We start from the raw sequence: 12,961 nt of genomic DNA on the forward strand, positions 1-12,961 counted from the left end.
CTTCTCCAAACAGCTGCCATTATTCATGAATGTCAGCTACGGGATGTATTTCATATGTCAGTGTCGGAGAGATTATATTACGCTACAACCTCTGGCTGGTTGTTGGTGACGGCTTTTGTTTGGTTTTTTTTGCGCCAAACCGTGCATCAGTAAAATAAATATTGCATGCTTTTCACCTTGAAGGATTGCGGTGTGTATATATTCTAACCAATGCTCCAGGAAGTGAGAGAATTATGTCTCTCTCCTCCTTAATGTTCATGCATTACATTTTGGAATACTCAATAGGCAGGGATCTCGCTGCAGGAGCTGGAGTCTGAGCTTTGGCTCCCTCCCATGTAGGTCACACCTTATTACGGCAAATTTAAAAGTTCTTGCCATGACTCTCTGTTTAGAAAATGAGCAGGAGGTCCCCCCCCCCCCCCCCCCCCCGTGTGCACGTGTGTCACGGATTTTAAACGGTGCCGTTTCACCTCCTTTCTGAGAGTGTTTTGTTTGATCTAAATGAGAATTGGAGAAAGTGGAACAGCTCGTGAAGGAGCGGTGAGAAATCGAGACTGACGTTGCCACCTCATAGCCCTGAAATTGTGCGGAGTAGTTGTGCCAGTCTCTTTGTCTGGAGATTAATGTTGCGTCAGTCGCATTGTTTGTACGAGGGCCACTAGCCAAATTGCATGGCGAAATCTCGCTACTCCAAAAAAAAACAAAAAAACATCCATTCTGATGCAGAGGAAAATAAGGAGAGCAGCGTTTTCGGGGAGAATCGTAAATTTATCTGACGTGCATGGACTCCCGCTATTATGGGCTATTGATATTCTGCCAATCAAAGCTTGCCATTTGTGGCATCATCGGCCTCTCTGTTTTAACTTTCTATGTGTGTCTTTGAATGTAAGTGGAACATTACAGGCCTGTGATAGTGCGGTCGCACGCACACACACACACACACACACACACACACACACACACAGCCCTGAATTAGGAGGCCCCTCTTTCTTTTTCCTTGTTTCTTTCTCTTTTCTGCCGGCTTTGCTCAGGGGCATGACACATTTCTAGAGGGGCTTTGGATCCCCTAGCCTGATAATTCCTTCAATTATTCAATGGTTGGCTGGCATGATGAAGTGAGGCCGCGAATAAAGCAAATCTGTGAGAGCGTACGAGCTCCGACAACGCAAACACACTATTTAGCGCTCATTTCTCTCTGCTTGTCCTCGAAAAGGTGTACACCCAAGCGTCCTGGAAATGGTTGCGCCACAAGCAGGGGTTCGGCGCCTTGTACGCAGAGCTCTCACACACACTTCCTGCGAATTCAAGTTCAAAACGACTTGCGGTTAGGCAGCTTATTGCTGCTTTGCCAGGTCAGCAGCGCTGGCGGTCTTCCTTTTACTTTCTGCGGAGGTTCTTTGTGAAATCAGGCCGGGGCTTCTTTTTTTGCGTCGCGACTCGATAGAGCGAGCGTGCATCAGATTATAAGTTACATTACATTACAGTCATTTAGCAGACGCTTTTATCCAAAGCGACTGACAATTCAGTATCTATCTACGCACCGTAGACACAGCTACAGGAGCAATTCTGGGGTTAAGTGTCTTGCTCAAGGACACATTGACATGAGACTAGTGGAGCAGGGGATCGAACCGCCAACCCTCTGATTGAAAGGCAGCCATGCTCTCCACTTAGCCACGGTCACCCCGAGTCTTTTCTCGACGGAGAGGCGTCACTCCGGTGACTTAATAAAAAAAAAAAAAAAAAAAAAAAAAAAAAGAAGCCTGATCTTCGTCGACACCCTCTAACTTAGTGCAGTCAAGTGTATAGGACAAAAGCAAGAGAAGGGGTGGTGTGCTCCACCCTAATGAAGTTGTAGGTCTTGTTCCTCGCTGCGCTCTGTTGGAGAAACAAAGCTAATCATAGCGAGAGCAGCCCCAGACTGCTCCAACAGAGGGACCAGGTGCTTGTTTGCTTTTTTTTTTTTTTTTCTTCTTCTTCTTCTTCTTCTTCTTTTTTTCTCCTTTTTTCTTTTTTCTTTCGCCGAGCACCTGCCTTTAACCATCTGCACCTGCTGTCTGCAATAAGACAAGGGTGCAGCACACTCGCAGCGGTCCCTGGGTGTACGATGGGATGGCTCGGTTTGATTGCGACGATGCCTCAAAGACAAAACAAGCGCGCAGCGTCTCTTTATCTCCTCCTATGAATCCTCCAAGAGAGAACAGAAAAGTCTGACTCAACACTGACCCTCTTTGTTGCCCCCGACAGGAAACTGAACAGAGGCATATTCTGCATCTTACATAAGATCAAACCTCCGCTGTGTGTGCAGACAGCGCTGTCAGACAGCTTTAGATTGGTGTTGCATGTACTTTTTTTTTTTTTGCTCCAGCGACGTCCCATTGTTGCATGATGTTAATCTCCTCGGCAACAGACTCCTGATGCATTTGGTTCACAGGAAGGTCAAGGACGAGTCAAACGCCCCGCCCTCTTCCTGCAACAAAGCTTGTATGGAAAAAAAAAAAAAAACGTCAATAACTCAGAGCTGCCACACCCACTCCATAGAGGAGAGAAAGTCCGCTCTGATATTTGACTTTACCTTGCGGATCACTGCGGACTTCTTTCACTTGAAGATCTCGGCATTGAATAAGCACAATTGTTCAGGTCGTGAATCAGCGAGTAGAGAAATAGGATTTTCTTCTTAACTTTCTGAAGTTGTTTCCGTGGAACAAATCTTTTCTTTTGGGAACGCAGTCGAACTTCTGTTGGCTGGATTTTGCTCTGGCCTTCGAATTCCAAACACTTCGCCCGTGAATAAGAAAATTCAAAATATGCTAGAAGTGAATAAAACGGCGTCTTATTCTTTTGAATACAGGACACAATTGAAGATGAAACTATGTGCCACCCTGCTCTTCGGTATCTCACTCTGCTGCCGTCTCTTTGATGTGCGAGGTAGAAAAATAAAAGAGCTGTGCACCTGTGGGGAGCATAAGAGGGTGATGGTGGTAGAGAGGGGGACGGGGGGGTGGGTGGGGGGGGGGGGGGGGACTGCAGGGTTGTGAGCGACCGCCGACTTACTTGAGTGTCTATCCACCTTGGCCTGCTGCTGCTGCTGCTGCCAGCACTGCTGTGCCAGACTCTGCTCTTCCAGATAAACAAATGCTAGACAAATTTCTCTTTGTTAAACCTGTGTCGACTGCTGCATAATAATGAAGGCTGTTGCTGCCAGAGCATGTGTCCAGCCAGTAATGATCCTCCTGTCTGAGAGAACAATGAGGGAAAGAATGTATTCATACAGACGGGGCGCTCTGCCGCTCTGTACATTCTTCCCTTGCTGGACCGACTCGGCTTTTGGCGTTAATGCGCTTTTGTAAACACAGTAGTCCAGTCACTCCGCGCAATTATCCTCCAACGTATTCATGGCGGATCTGGGATGCAGCCCGGGGCGTCGGTTCTTACCGTTCGTTTTGTTTTTGGCCGTGACTCCTCGTTCAACTGACTCTGATATTACAACGTTGAGGCTTTTCAGCCCGTTTGCTTGTACTCGAGGACAGATTGTTAAGATTAAAATTGCAGCGCGGTACGAATACATCTCATCACTGCTGGACAAAATGCCAAATCTTTAGTGATCTTATGACAGAGATCAATTAGGGAGGGGGGGGCTCTCTCAGTGCCTGGCTCCAACAGGGGCCCCCCTTATCATAGGAACAATAATACAACATAAGGCTACTCTTCTTTAAAATCCACATCTTAAAAACATCTCTGCGGACTCTACCTAATTATGCATGGAGAATGTCTGAGGGGGGGGGGGGGGGGGGGGGGGTGAGGGAGGCTGACTAGTGGAGGACTTTGTGGGGCTTGAGTGCACCGCTGAAGGCAGCCAAAGTCTACTTTGATACCTGGCAGCTGGATCTCCTCCCGTTCCAGATTAAAATTACTTTCAGAATATCATGCATCATTACGACTGGCAAATTGGCCAGATCACAAGGTTACCGTGGTAATGAGGAGAGGACGACAAGGTAAACTGCAGCGGCGAGATTCAAATGTGAGGCATATTTGCCTTACAGGGACTGTAGAATAGGGGGGGGGGGGGGGGGGGGGGTGGGGGGGACACGTCTCATATTGTGGAGGGTGACCCCCTTCCAGAGGTCACATCCAATTAAACAAACAAGAAGAACGTAGGATTCTCTTCCATGTGTAAAAAATGCAAAGAGGCAATCCCCAGCCTGGTGTAAAAATGCAAAGTCCGTCTGCCAGGATCATTTGAAATTCTTGTTTCCCCTCCTCCGCTCACGTATGTAATATCATCTTTGTTTAATATGTATGTAATGGGACGGTGAAGAGAGCTAGCACACGGTGCCCTGAGCAAAAAGCTCGTCTTCAGCTGTTGCACGGCAGCCATGCATTTGATGAACGCTGTATTTATGGAGAAAGAAATGTTATCCGGACTATTAGACTTAAAGTGTGTTTGTTCACCGACTGCGTCTTTAATCCCTTCAGCCTATGCTTGAAATGAATGTTTCTGCAATTAATTGTATTCAAATATACAGGCTTAACTTGTATATTATACATGTATAGTTATGTACACATAGTTATACGTCAACTTAAAAGATGAATTAATATATAACATGTCAGATGTTGCATCCTGCTGATGTGTCATTGTTTTGTTTACAGCTAGTTTGCGCTGGCCCTTTAAGAGCCCAGAAAGTCAGTGCAGGTGTAGCTATCAAAAGTAAAAGTACCAACTATGCAGAATGATGTAGTATTGTTGTCTTAGGTATTGGATCGTTAATGCTTGACGGCATGACACGTTTTTAGCATTTTATGTTTCCATCATATTTCCTTCACTGATCATATTTCTACATGAAATCTGAATCTAAATCAAAGTAACCACAGCTGTCAGATACATTTGGCGGAATAAAAAGTACAATTTCTCCTCCTGAAACAAAAGTGAATTAGCATAAAGTCACATAACATGACTTCAGATTCCACCTCTGGTATTATCATTTGTTTTATAAGAAGACAATAAAATGCCGAATATGCAGAATATACAACCTTGAAAAGCTATGATTTTTTGGGAATTTAAGATGAGCAAATGAGACACGCTGAACTCTGAAATGAGACACCTGGCATGTGATCAGCAGCTGACCAGCCATATGTCTGCTTGTGCCCAAAGTCTGTCTCTATAACTGTTTGTGTGTGTGTGTGTGTGTGTGTGTGTGTGTGTGTGTGTGTGTGTACTGCAGACCTGCTGCTGCTGCTGCTGCTGCTGCTGCTGCTGCTCCTTCAAATGACAGACGCACTGATTTAGTTTTTATTGCTGAATCTTACTCCGGTAATGAAGTTGGGACTGTTATGTTTCTCTCATTACCTTTTCATTAAAGATATGACTAGAAAATGGGGGTTGCCATGGCGATGGCTCCACGAAGCCTCCAAGCTGCATGCGGTAGCTTGCATTGTTTACTCTTTTTTGCCATCTTCAATAGGAAAACGATGACCCACCCCCCCCCCCTTCCCTTTATGGATCAAACAATGACCTGACGCAAATAGAACATTCTTCAGCGGTTCCTATTCGTTAATGCTGAGAGGTTTCATTAGCTCGCTCGTTGCTCCCAAAAATGATAGCCTAGCTGATGCAACTGGGGTTGGGGGTGGGAGGGAGTAAAAAAAAAAAAAAAAAAAAAAGTAATTCACAGGCTGTGAGTAGTAATTTACACAGAAGAGATTAAAGAAAACGGTATGGAACCATTTTGTCTTAATGACAGCCGGGCTTATTATCTGCAACAACAACAAAAAAAGCAACTGCCTTGTTTGTTAAACCTGGCGCAGTGGAGTCGGTCTTTCATCGGGTTGCGATGAACGCGAAGTATAAAGTATATAAAAAGTGTCTGACGTTCATCGTGACATGTAGACCCAACTATACGGCCCAGGCTATTCGAGAGAAAGCTTTAGTATCGGAGTTATTACGGTGCCCAGAAGCAAGGTAAATAAAAGAGGGTAAAGACAGAGTCGCAACCTTCTCTACTCATTCATCAGCAGCATTTTCCAAACCATTAGCCCTGTCATTGCTTCCTGTACTTTTCATGTCTGCTGGCTGGCTTCACCCTCAGTACTGTGATTAGTTCAAGCAGGATGCCGCTCATCGATTTTGCTCCACTGGGTGTAAGTTAACCCTCTGCCAGCTTTTAATTGCTTCTCTTGACTGTTAAAGCAGTACATGGCTGCTGCTGCTGCTGCTGCTGCTGCAGGAAGAAGAAGAAGAAGAAGAAGAAGAAGAAGAAGAAGAACTAGGATTGAATAGTGTTTGAATGCTCTTACGCTGGTTCCAAAAAGCATGCGGGATGGCGCCTTTCAGAATATTCAAACACGTCGAATTCCATCTGTACTATCAAGCAATAAACATGTTTTTTTTTTTTGCTTCTATCCGAGAATAAGGTGCTTAATTGAATGTGTTACCTGCTGGCAGCAATTACCATCATGCCGAGAGGTATGAATGGAGACGGGAAGCGGATGAAAAGAAGAGAAATGTTTAGTCTGTCTCTGTTGTCTTTCGAGCTTATTGTGTTTTGTTTTTTGTTTTTTTTTCTGAAAGTAACACGGCTCTGGCATGATTGACACAGACATGATAGCTGCGGTAAACAAAAGGTGCTGCATGTACGCAGAGAGATGAGTATGGAATGGGTTTTTGACAACAATAAATCACAACTCGCTGGGGAAAAAAAAAGAAGCCTCATTTGAATTGGATCACCGACGTATCCGTCATGACGCGCTGTGGTTTAGCTGTCATAAAAAGCGATTTAGATTTAAATTAAGGTTGCTAAAGGAATCTGTTCTGTCAGTAACTGTTCATCGACGGTGCTTAATTGTTTCTAAAGAGCCCTGGGTTCATATTTACCCGGGGATTTTTTTTAATCACATATCAGCATTATACATAATCAAGCCTATTATAGCAGCTCTGCAAAGCTAATATTTAAAGTATCTCAATATTTGTGCAAAGCTTAAAGTGATACGAGTGTAAACACAATAAAAAAATAAATAAAGATGAAACCTGTGAGCAATCCATAAAACTGATATATCTTCATCACACTTTGATGTAGATATCCATCTGTATATATGCATGAGGAGCACTTTGTCAGAGAGGAAATCAAACGGAGACGAAGGCAGATGCACCGTCATTTAGAGAAATGAGAAACATCAGCCGTAATGAAAGATGATATATATGTTTTTAGATTGTGTCTGAAATCCACTGTGCGGGACATTCAACCATCTGAGGTGTCATCTTTGTGGAAGAAAAATTGCGAAAAGTCATCTGCCGCAGGAGGATGTTGACGTGTGCTTGGTTGGATTAAATTTAGCAATTTATGGCAAAAATTCATTTTTTTTTTTTCTCAGATGAGTCCATATTTGCTTGGACACAACATTCTCTCCGAGAGAACAACATTTGTAAGATGAGAGCAACACGTTCCATCAACATGTTGACGGAAGTCATAGCTACGAGGGGCCTCATAAAGGCAGCCGAGCAAAACTTCTACTCCCAATCACTACTTGAATGCTTTTTCTCAAGGTCTTCAATTTGCATCCTAATGCTGTGCCCTTGTTCAATTCAATTTACAACGCAGATACAGAGGCGATAAGTGTGACGGAGGTTAATCCCCAAGAAAGGGAAGGCAGAAAGAAAATATATTAAAAAAAAAAAAGCAACTTTTATATGTCCCTCGTATGAATTGAGCTGATAAAGCATTCGTAGTAAACAAAACAAAACAAATCCATTTAACATCAGGAAATGTATTAATAAAGAATGCAAGAGGAGGCAGGGAATAATCATTTCTCGCGCTGCTCTTGAGATAAAATGCATCTGCTGTATGACTAAGCTGCCCTTCTTTCATGAGTTGTTTATCTGCCTTTTTTTTTTTGCCTCATGTCTACATGTTTACTTAGCAGTAATTCATGTGTTCATGGTCAACATTAGAACATGAGGACAAGCAGCGCAGCGCATTTAGGAAAGTGGGAGAGCTTGTTCCCAAAAAAAAAAAAAGCTGGCAACGGAGTGGAAATGACAATGGTGTCACGAGAAACAGATTGGATTTGGGCTCAGGACACTTTGGGCCTCTTCTTTTTTTTTTTTCTTTTTTCCAGGGAGGGGGTGTAGTAGAAGTAGGTTGCAATGCTGGGGGTGTATGTGCCCAGCCCCCCAGGGCTAAGACAAAAAATATGGGGCACACACACACACACACACACACACACACACACACACACACACACACACATCACTTGTCTTCTCTCTCTCTCTCCCTCATTATATCTTCAATTATCAAGTCAGGAGAGAAACTCATTATTTTCGGAAGTCACCGCCCCATGCTGGTGTTCTTTTTGACACAACGCACGAAGGGAACGGACAAAATTCCATTTTGTCGAGATTTGAATCTCTTAATACCGTTATCTAACTGTGACACTGAGGGAAATATGATACGTATTTCAATATTTTCACTTTTCAAAAATAAACGATCCTGTGCGGTATGTGTCATTAAAGAGCAGGACGTAATTACCGGTTGGTTAGTTCACTATTTCATGCAGCGCTTTAATTGACAAAAGGGCATTTCATGCAAGCCATGACCATGGCTGAGCTGCATGTGACCCACCACAGGGACTGTATCTGATTTCATTAGCAGCCCCGGGTTTGACTGGCTTAGCCCTCACATGTAACCATGAACACCTTTACCCTTGGGTGGCTTGAGTTAATTACTTCAGCCCACAAATGCCCGAGATACCACCTAATAAGCGTGGAGTGTTACAAATTATGATGCTTGGATTAGCTTCTGCAAAACTCCCCAGTATGAACGCCTGATTTCATTTCAGTGTTTAGAAACCAATGGGCTTTAAAAAAAAACACATCAAATATGGTCAAGGTACTTTTTGCAGTTGTCAGGCGTGTGAGTTGCGAGCGTTCTGGATTGATTACAGGGTCGGTTCAGCATCGTCAATATGAGGGAAGACCTCAGCTGATAGAAATGTGGATTCGAGCCTCCTTCAGTTGTCATCGTGCACTCAAAGTAAAAAGCTGGAAGGAGCAGCAGCGAGTACTTTTTTCGCCCTCTGTTTCTGCCACAGGTGACATAAAAACGGCCCCAAATTAGAGTGATGGTTGTTGGGGAACCTGACAATAATACCTGCAGGCACTACTCAGGGCTAATAAGGCCCCAACCCTAGGATAAACATACCCAAAATGAATCAGGAATATCTTGAACCATATGCTTTTCTGAAAGCTGACGACTCCCATGTTTCCAAAACAGTATAATATGCATATCTTCTATAAATAGACTATCTTCTTAGGCAACCTTTTCTAACTACAAACAATATACAGGTAACATTTTCTTCAAAAGACGCCAGAGCTCAAGTGTAAACACAGTAAAGCAACGTGCTCTTTTGTAGGAAAAAAAATAGCAGGCAGCCTGTCAATAAATGAAAGTAAGAGAAATATTTAGGGTTATTGCATTAATTAGACACACCGCTGTCGAGAAACTCAAATGTAATTTTAGAGGCACAAATTAAATTCTCTTCGGGCTCAAAACCTGGCACCAATTGAACCGAAACAACATGCAGAGCCAGACGCCGCTGAAGTTGAGTTCTAAAAATATTGTTTTATAATTTGTTTTAACTGACCGGTTAAGATAGCACATGGTTTGGATCTTCCAGAAACGTTGGAGACTCACAACAGACAGGCTGGGGGGGGAGAAAAGAAGGGTTTGTTTCAAAGGCTTTTTATTAGAAATTGTCCCCAAGCCCTTAACAAAGCTCCTCTAGAGCCACAGAGGACATTATAAAAACAGTTTTTCACAGGCGGAGTAGTCCTCCCCACAACCAGTGTTAATATATTGATGTGTAAACACTGAGTTCCCCTTCAAACATCAGCCAACAATCACAGAGAAATTACCACGAGATCTAGAACTACCAAACCCCCCCCCCACCACCACCACCACCACCATGCAGACCACTTACACACAAGGTGCTGCAAGAGCAATCTAGAAGATCTCGCCGCGTTGTGCTTTCAAAGGATGTTGTTTTTTTTAAAGTGCTTCGGTTCGGGACCCTTTTGCACTTAGCGAGGTTAAGTTCACATTATCTTCCTGTCTACATGTGCAAAATTACACCGACGTGCAGCGGGGAGAGGCAGGCCCGCTTCATGGCGATTAGGTGTATCTAGGGTGGTAGGTTTGTGACTACACGTGTGGGTTGGCAGTTGGGGGGGGGGGGGGGGGACTTGAGACAATGCTCCACTTCATGAGCACACAGTGTGCAGAAGCCCTCCCACACAGTCTTTGTCAAGCCTTCTCTCTTGAGCTGGCACTTCAGCCTCCCCGAGCCCATTGACTCCCACTGGATCCTCACCACTGTGTTTCCTGGTGAAATATATGGGTGCCTCTTTAATACTGTAACATCCGTATCCATTCCTTTCACACGTGCCCCCCCCCCCCCCTTTCTCCCCCCCCCCCCCCCCCCCCCCCCTCTCAGCAAACTGCAGCCAATACAATTTAATCCCATTTGGTAGGCAACTTAAATTCATCCAATTTCACAGATTAAGAGTTGTGGTCTCTGCAAAATGTAGCTGTACTCCCGGTGTTTCTGTTTAATTTGTGACGCACACAACAACATAAGACATAAGAGGAGCCCATAACTGGAAAAAAATGTAACGCATTTAATATATCATCTTTATATACATGTGGGTTTTTTTTTTTTTTTTGTCTAACCTTTCCCTCCTCTGTGTTCCACGAAGGCCATTTTCATATTGGTTGTATTTTATGTAAACCGGGCGTTATTTCATTCCAAAGACCTTGATGCAGCAAGTGTAGTTTCTATAACAACCATACATCATAATGAAGCCGGAGACTCTACATAATTAAATTGCACGTATGAGCATACTGAGCTAATGGGATGTAGGCCTTATGTGGCATTTGCTTTTAATTACAAAGTTAAAACTTTTGTAAAAGGTCCTTTGATCAAGCCGGGAAACTGCAGTTAATGAGTGTGTGGAGATGATTGGCAAGATTAACTGTCTTGAGGCTTTTGTTTGCCATCTCATTGTAATTCCTGACATAATATGTATGTTAATTTCATCGGGTAACATTTTAAAACTTTTCATTCCTGCAGTCAGGTTAGCGAAGTCAGCGGCGTGAAATACAGTAGTTTGATGTTTGGTGCAGCGTTTGTTTGCTCTGTAGGAAATGAGAAATGGAGTAATTCTTTCAACAACACAAATGGATGCTCTGGGTAGGAGGAGGAGAGAAAAAGAGAAGAGAGCCCAACAACCTCTGACAACGGGGATCGGTCTTTCTTATGAAAACGAACACCGACGGTTTTAATTTACTGACTGCATTAGTCGGCTCCTCTCCAACCAAGCTTGCTGTTGTCTCGTTGGCAGCGGCAAAAGTTATTAATGGTGCAATAACAGGAGGCAAGCCTGGGCACAGAATATTCTCTCGCTCAGATTGTGTAATGATTTTCCACAAAGGGAGGGCTGTCTCTTATTTCTCATTGCAGGCTTCTTCTTTTTTTTTTTTCTTAAATGAAGTGACGAGCTGGCAAAAAAAAAAAAAGAAGCACTGCCCTTTCAGTTAATTGACTTATATCCTTCACGACTGGAGTATTAAAAACAAATGCATTCAACATTAACTACAGCCACAAAAACGTTAAGATCTCACAAGGAAAACGCAAAAGGCAGCTTTGTCAAAATGCATGTGAGATGTTCCGTGTGCATGCATAATATAAAGGCAACCTTAAGATGCTCCGTATTCATTCTCCAGCCTGGGAGCGTGTTTGTGACCCGGCATTTTAGCAGATGGACGCAAGCAGATCAAGGGTTTCTTATAAAGTTCAAGGCGTAGCAGGAATTGTGAGTCCGGCAAGAGATTTAGACGATGACCTCCTGCCGGGAAAGTGGTTGCAAATGGTTCTTTCAGCTTTTATAAGGCCAGTTCTGCAGCTTATGCTTTTAACACAACAATCACTAGCCAACCGTCCGAGTCTGTCCTGTGATTTATGTGCTTGAAAAAAGCAGCGGGGTGGTTGCCTGAGAAGGTCAAACTGCAGGGCAAATAAGTGGATAGCAGTATTATGACTCTCTGACATTTCCTCTCTTTTTTTTGGGACTTGTGGGGAATAAATCAGCCTCCACTTCAGGGTGAAATAAACTTTCAAACTGATCTAAATTCAACAATCAAAGGTTACCACTTCCAAATTCTGTACTTCTATTACTTCTGAGTACAAATCAATACGCATTCAACCCCCTCTGCCCTCTTTTTCTTTCCCTTCTTTTTTTTGGCCACAGGCCCCTCATATTGATAACATGCATGAGCCTGCAGAGTTATCACAAAACAAATTGCACCGACATTTGAATTTGACACTCCCTTTATGGAGGAGCGCTCCATTGATTTCTGGATGGTGGCTCTGTTTGGCTCCTTTACAGGGCCGGGAGGAGGTCGCTCATTGGGGAGAAAACAGACGCAGCTTATTCTAATTGCTTCATTGCCTCATTGTATTCTGGTGGCGGCATTACGCAGCGCCGTGTCAGAGAGTCGAAGTTAGTGGCTGTTGCTCAAATGTACAATAAAAGTGTGTTCTCCCCCGTTTTCCCCCCCCTGGCCCCCCCCTTTGTCTGAGGCCCCCGGTTCGGTAATAGCACCGAGTTGTGACTTTTTCCAGAGGATACGACGTGTCAGCGAAATCTGTCCTGCAGCGTGAGGCTTGACACTGCAGTGACAGCGCAGCAATATTTCCCCCTCCTTGTTTCAGAACAAATTACCAGCAGCGTGACATCAGAGGGCTCATTGTGCACCCAGACAACCCCTCTAGTCAGCTCTCCAGGTGGAAGGATGGTTTCATTATTATAAACTGTATGAAGTTCCCGTGATTGACTCGTAATTGTTTCGTGTTTTTTTTTGGGGTGTTTCCAGTTTTGGATGATAGTCTACCTCCAGGTTCTGAGGCCATGGTT

The sequence above is a fragment of the Cebidichthys violaceus genome, unplaced genomic scaffold (genome assembly GCF_023349555.1).
Source record: "Cebidichthys violaceus isolate CVI_PGR_0920_01 unplaced genomic scaffold, fCebVio1.0.p SCAF_74, whole genome shotgun sequence".
Lineage (NCBI taxonomy): Eukaryota > Metazoa > Chordata > Actinopteri > Perciformes > Stichaeidae > Cebidichthys > Cebidichthys violaceus.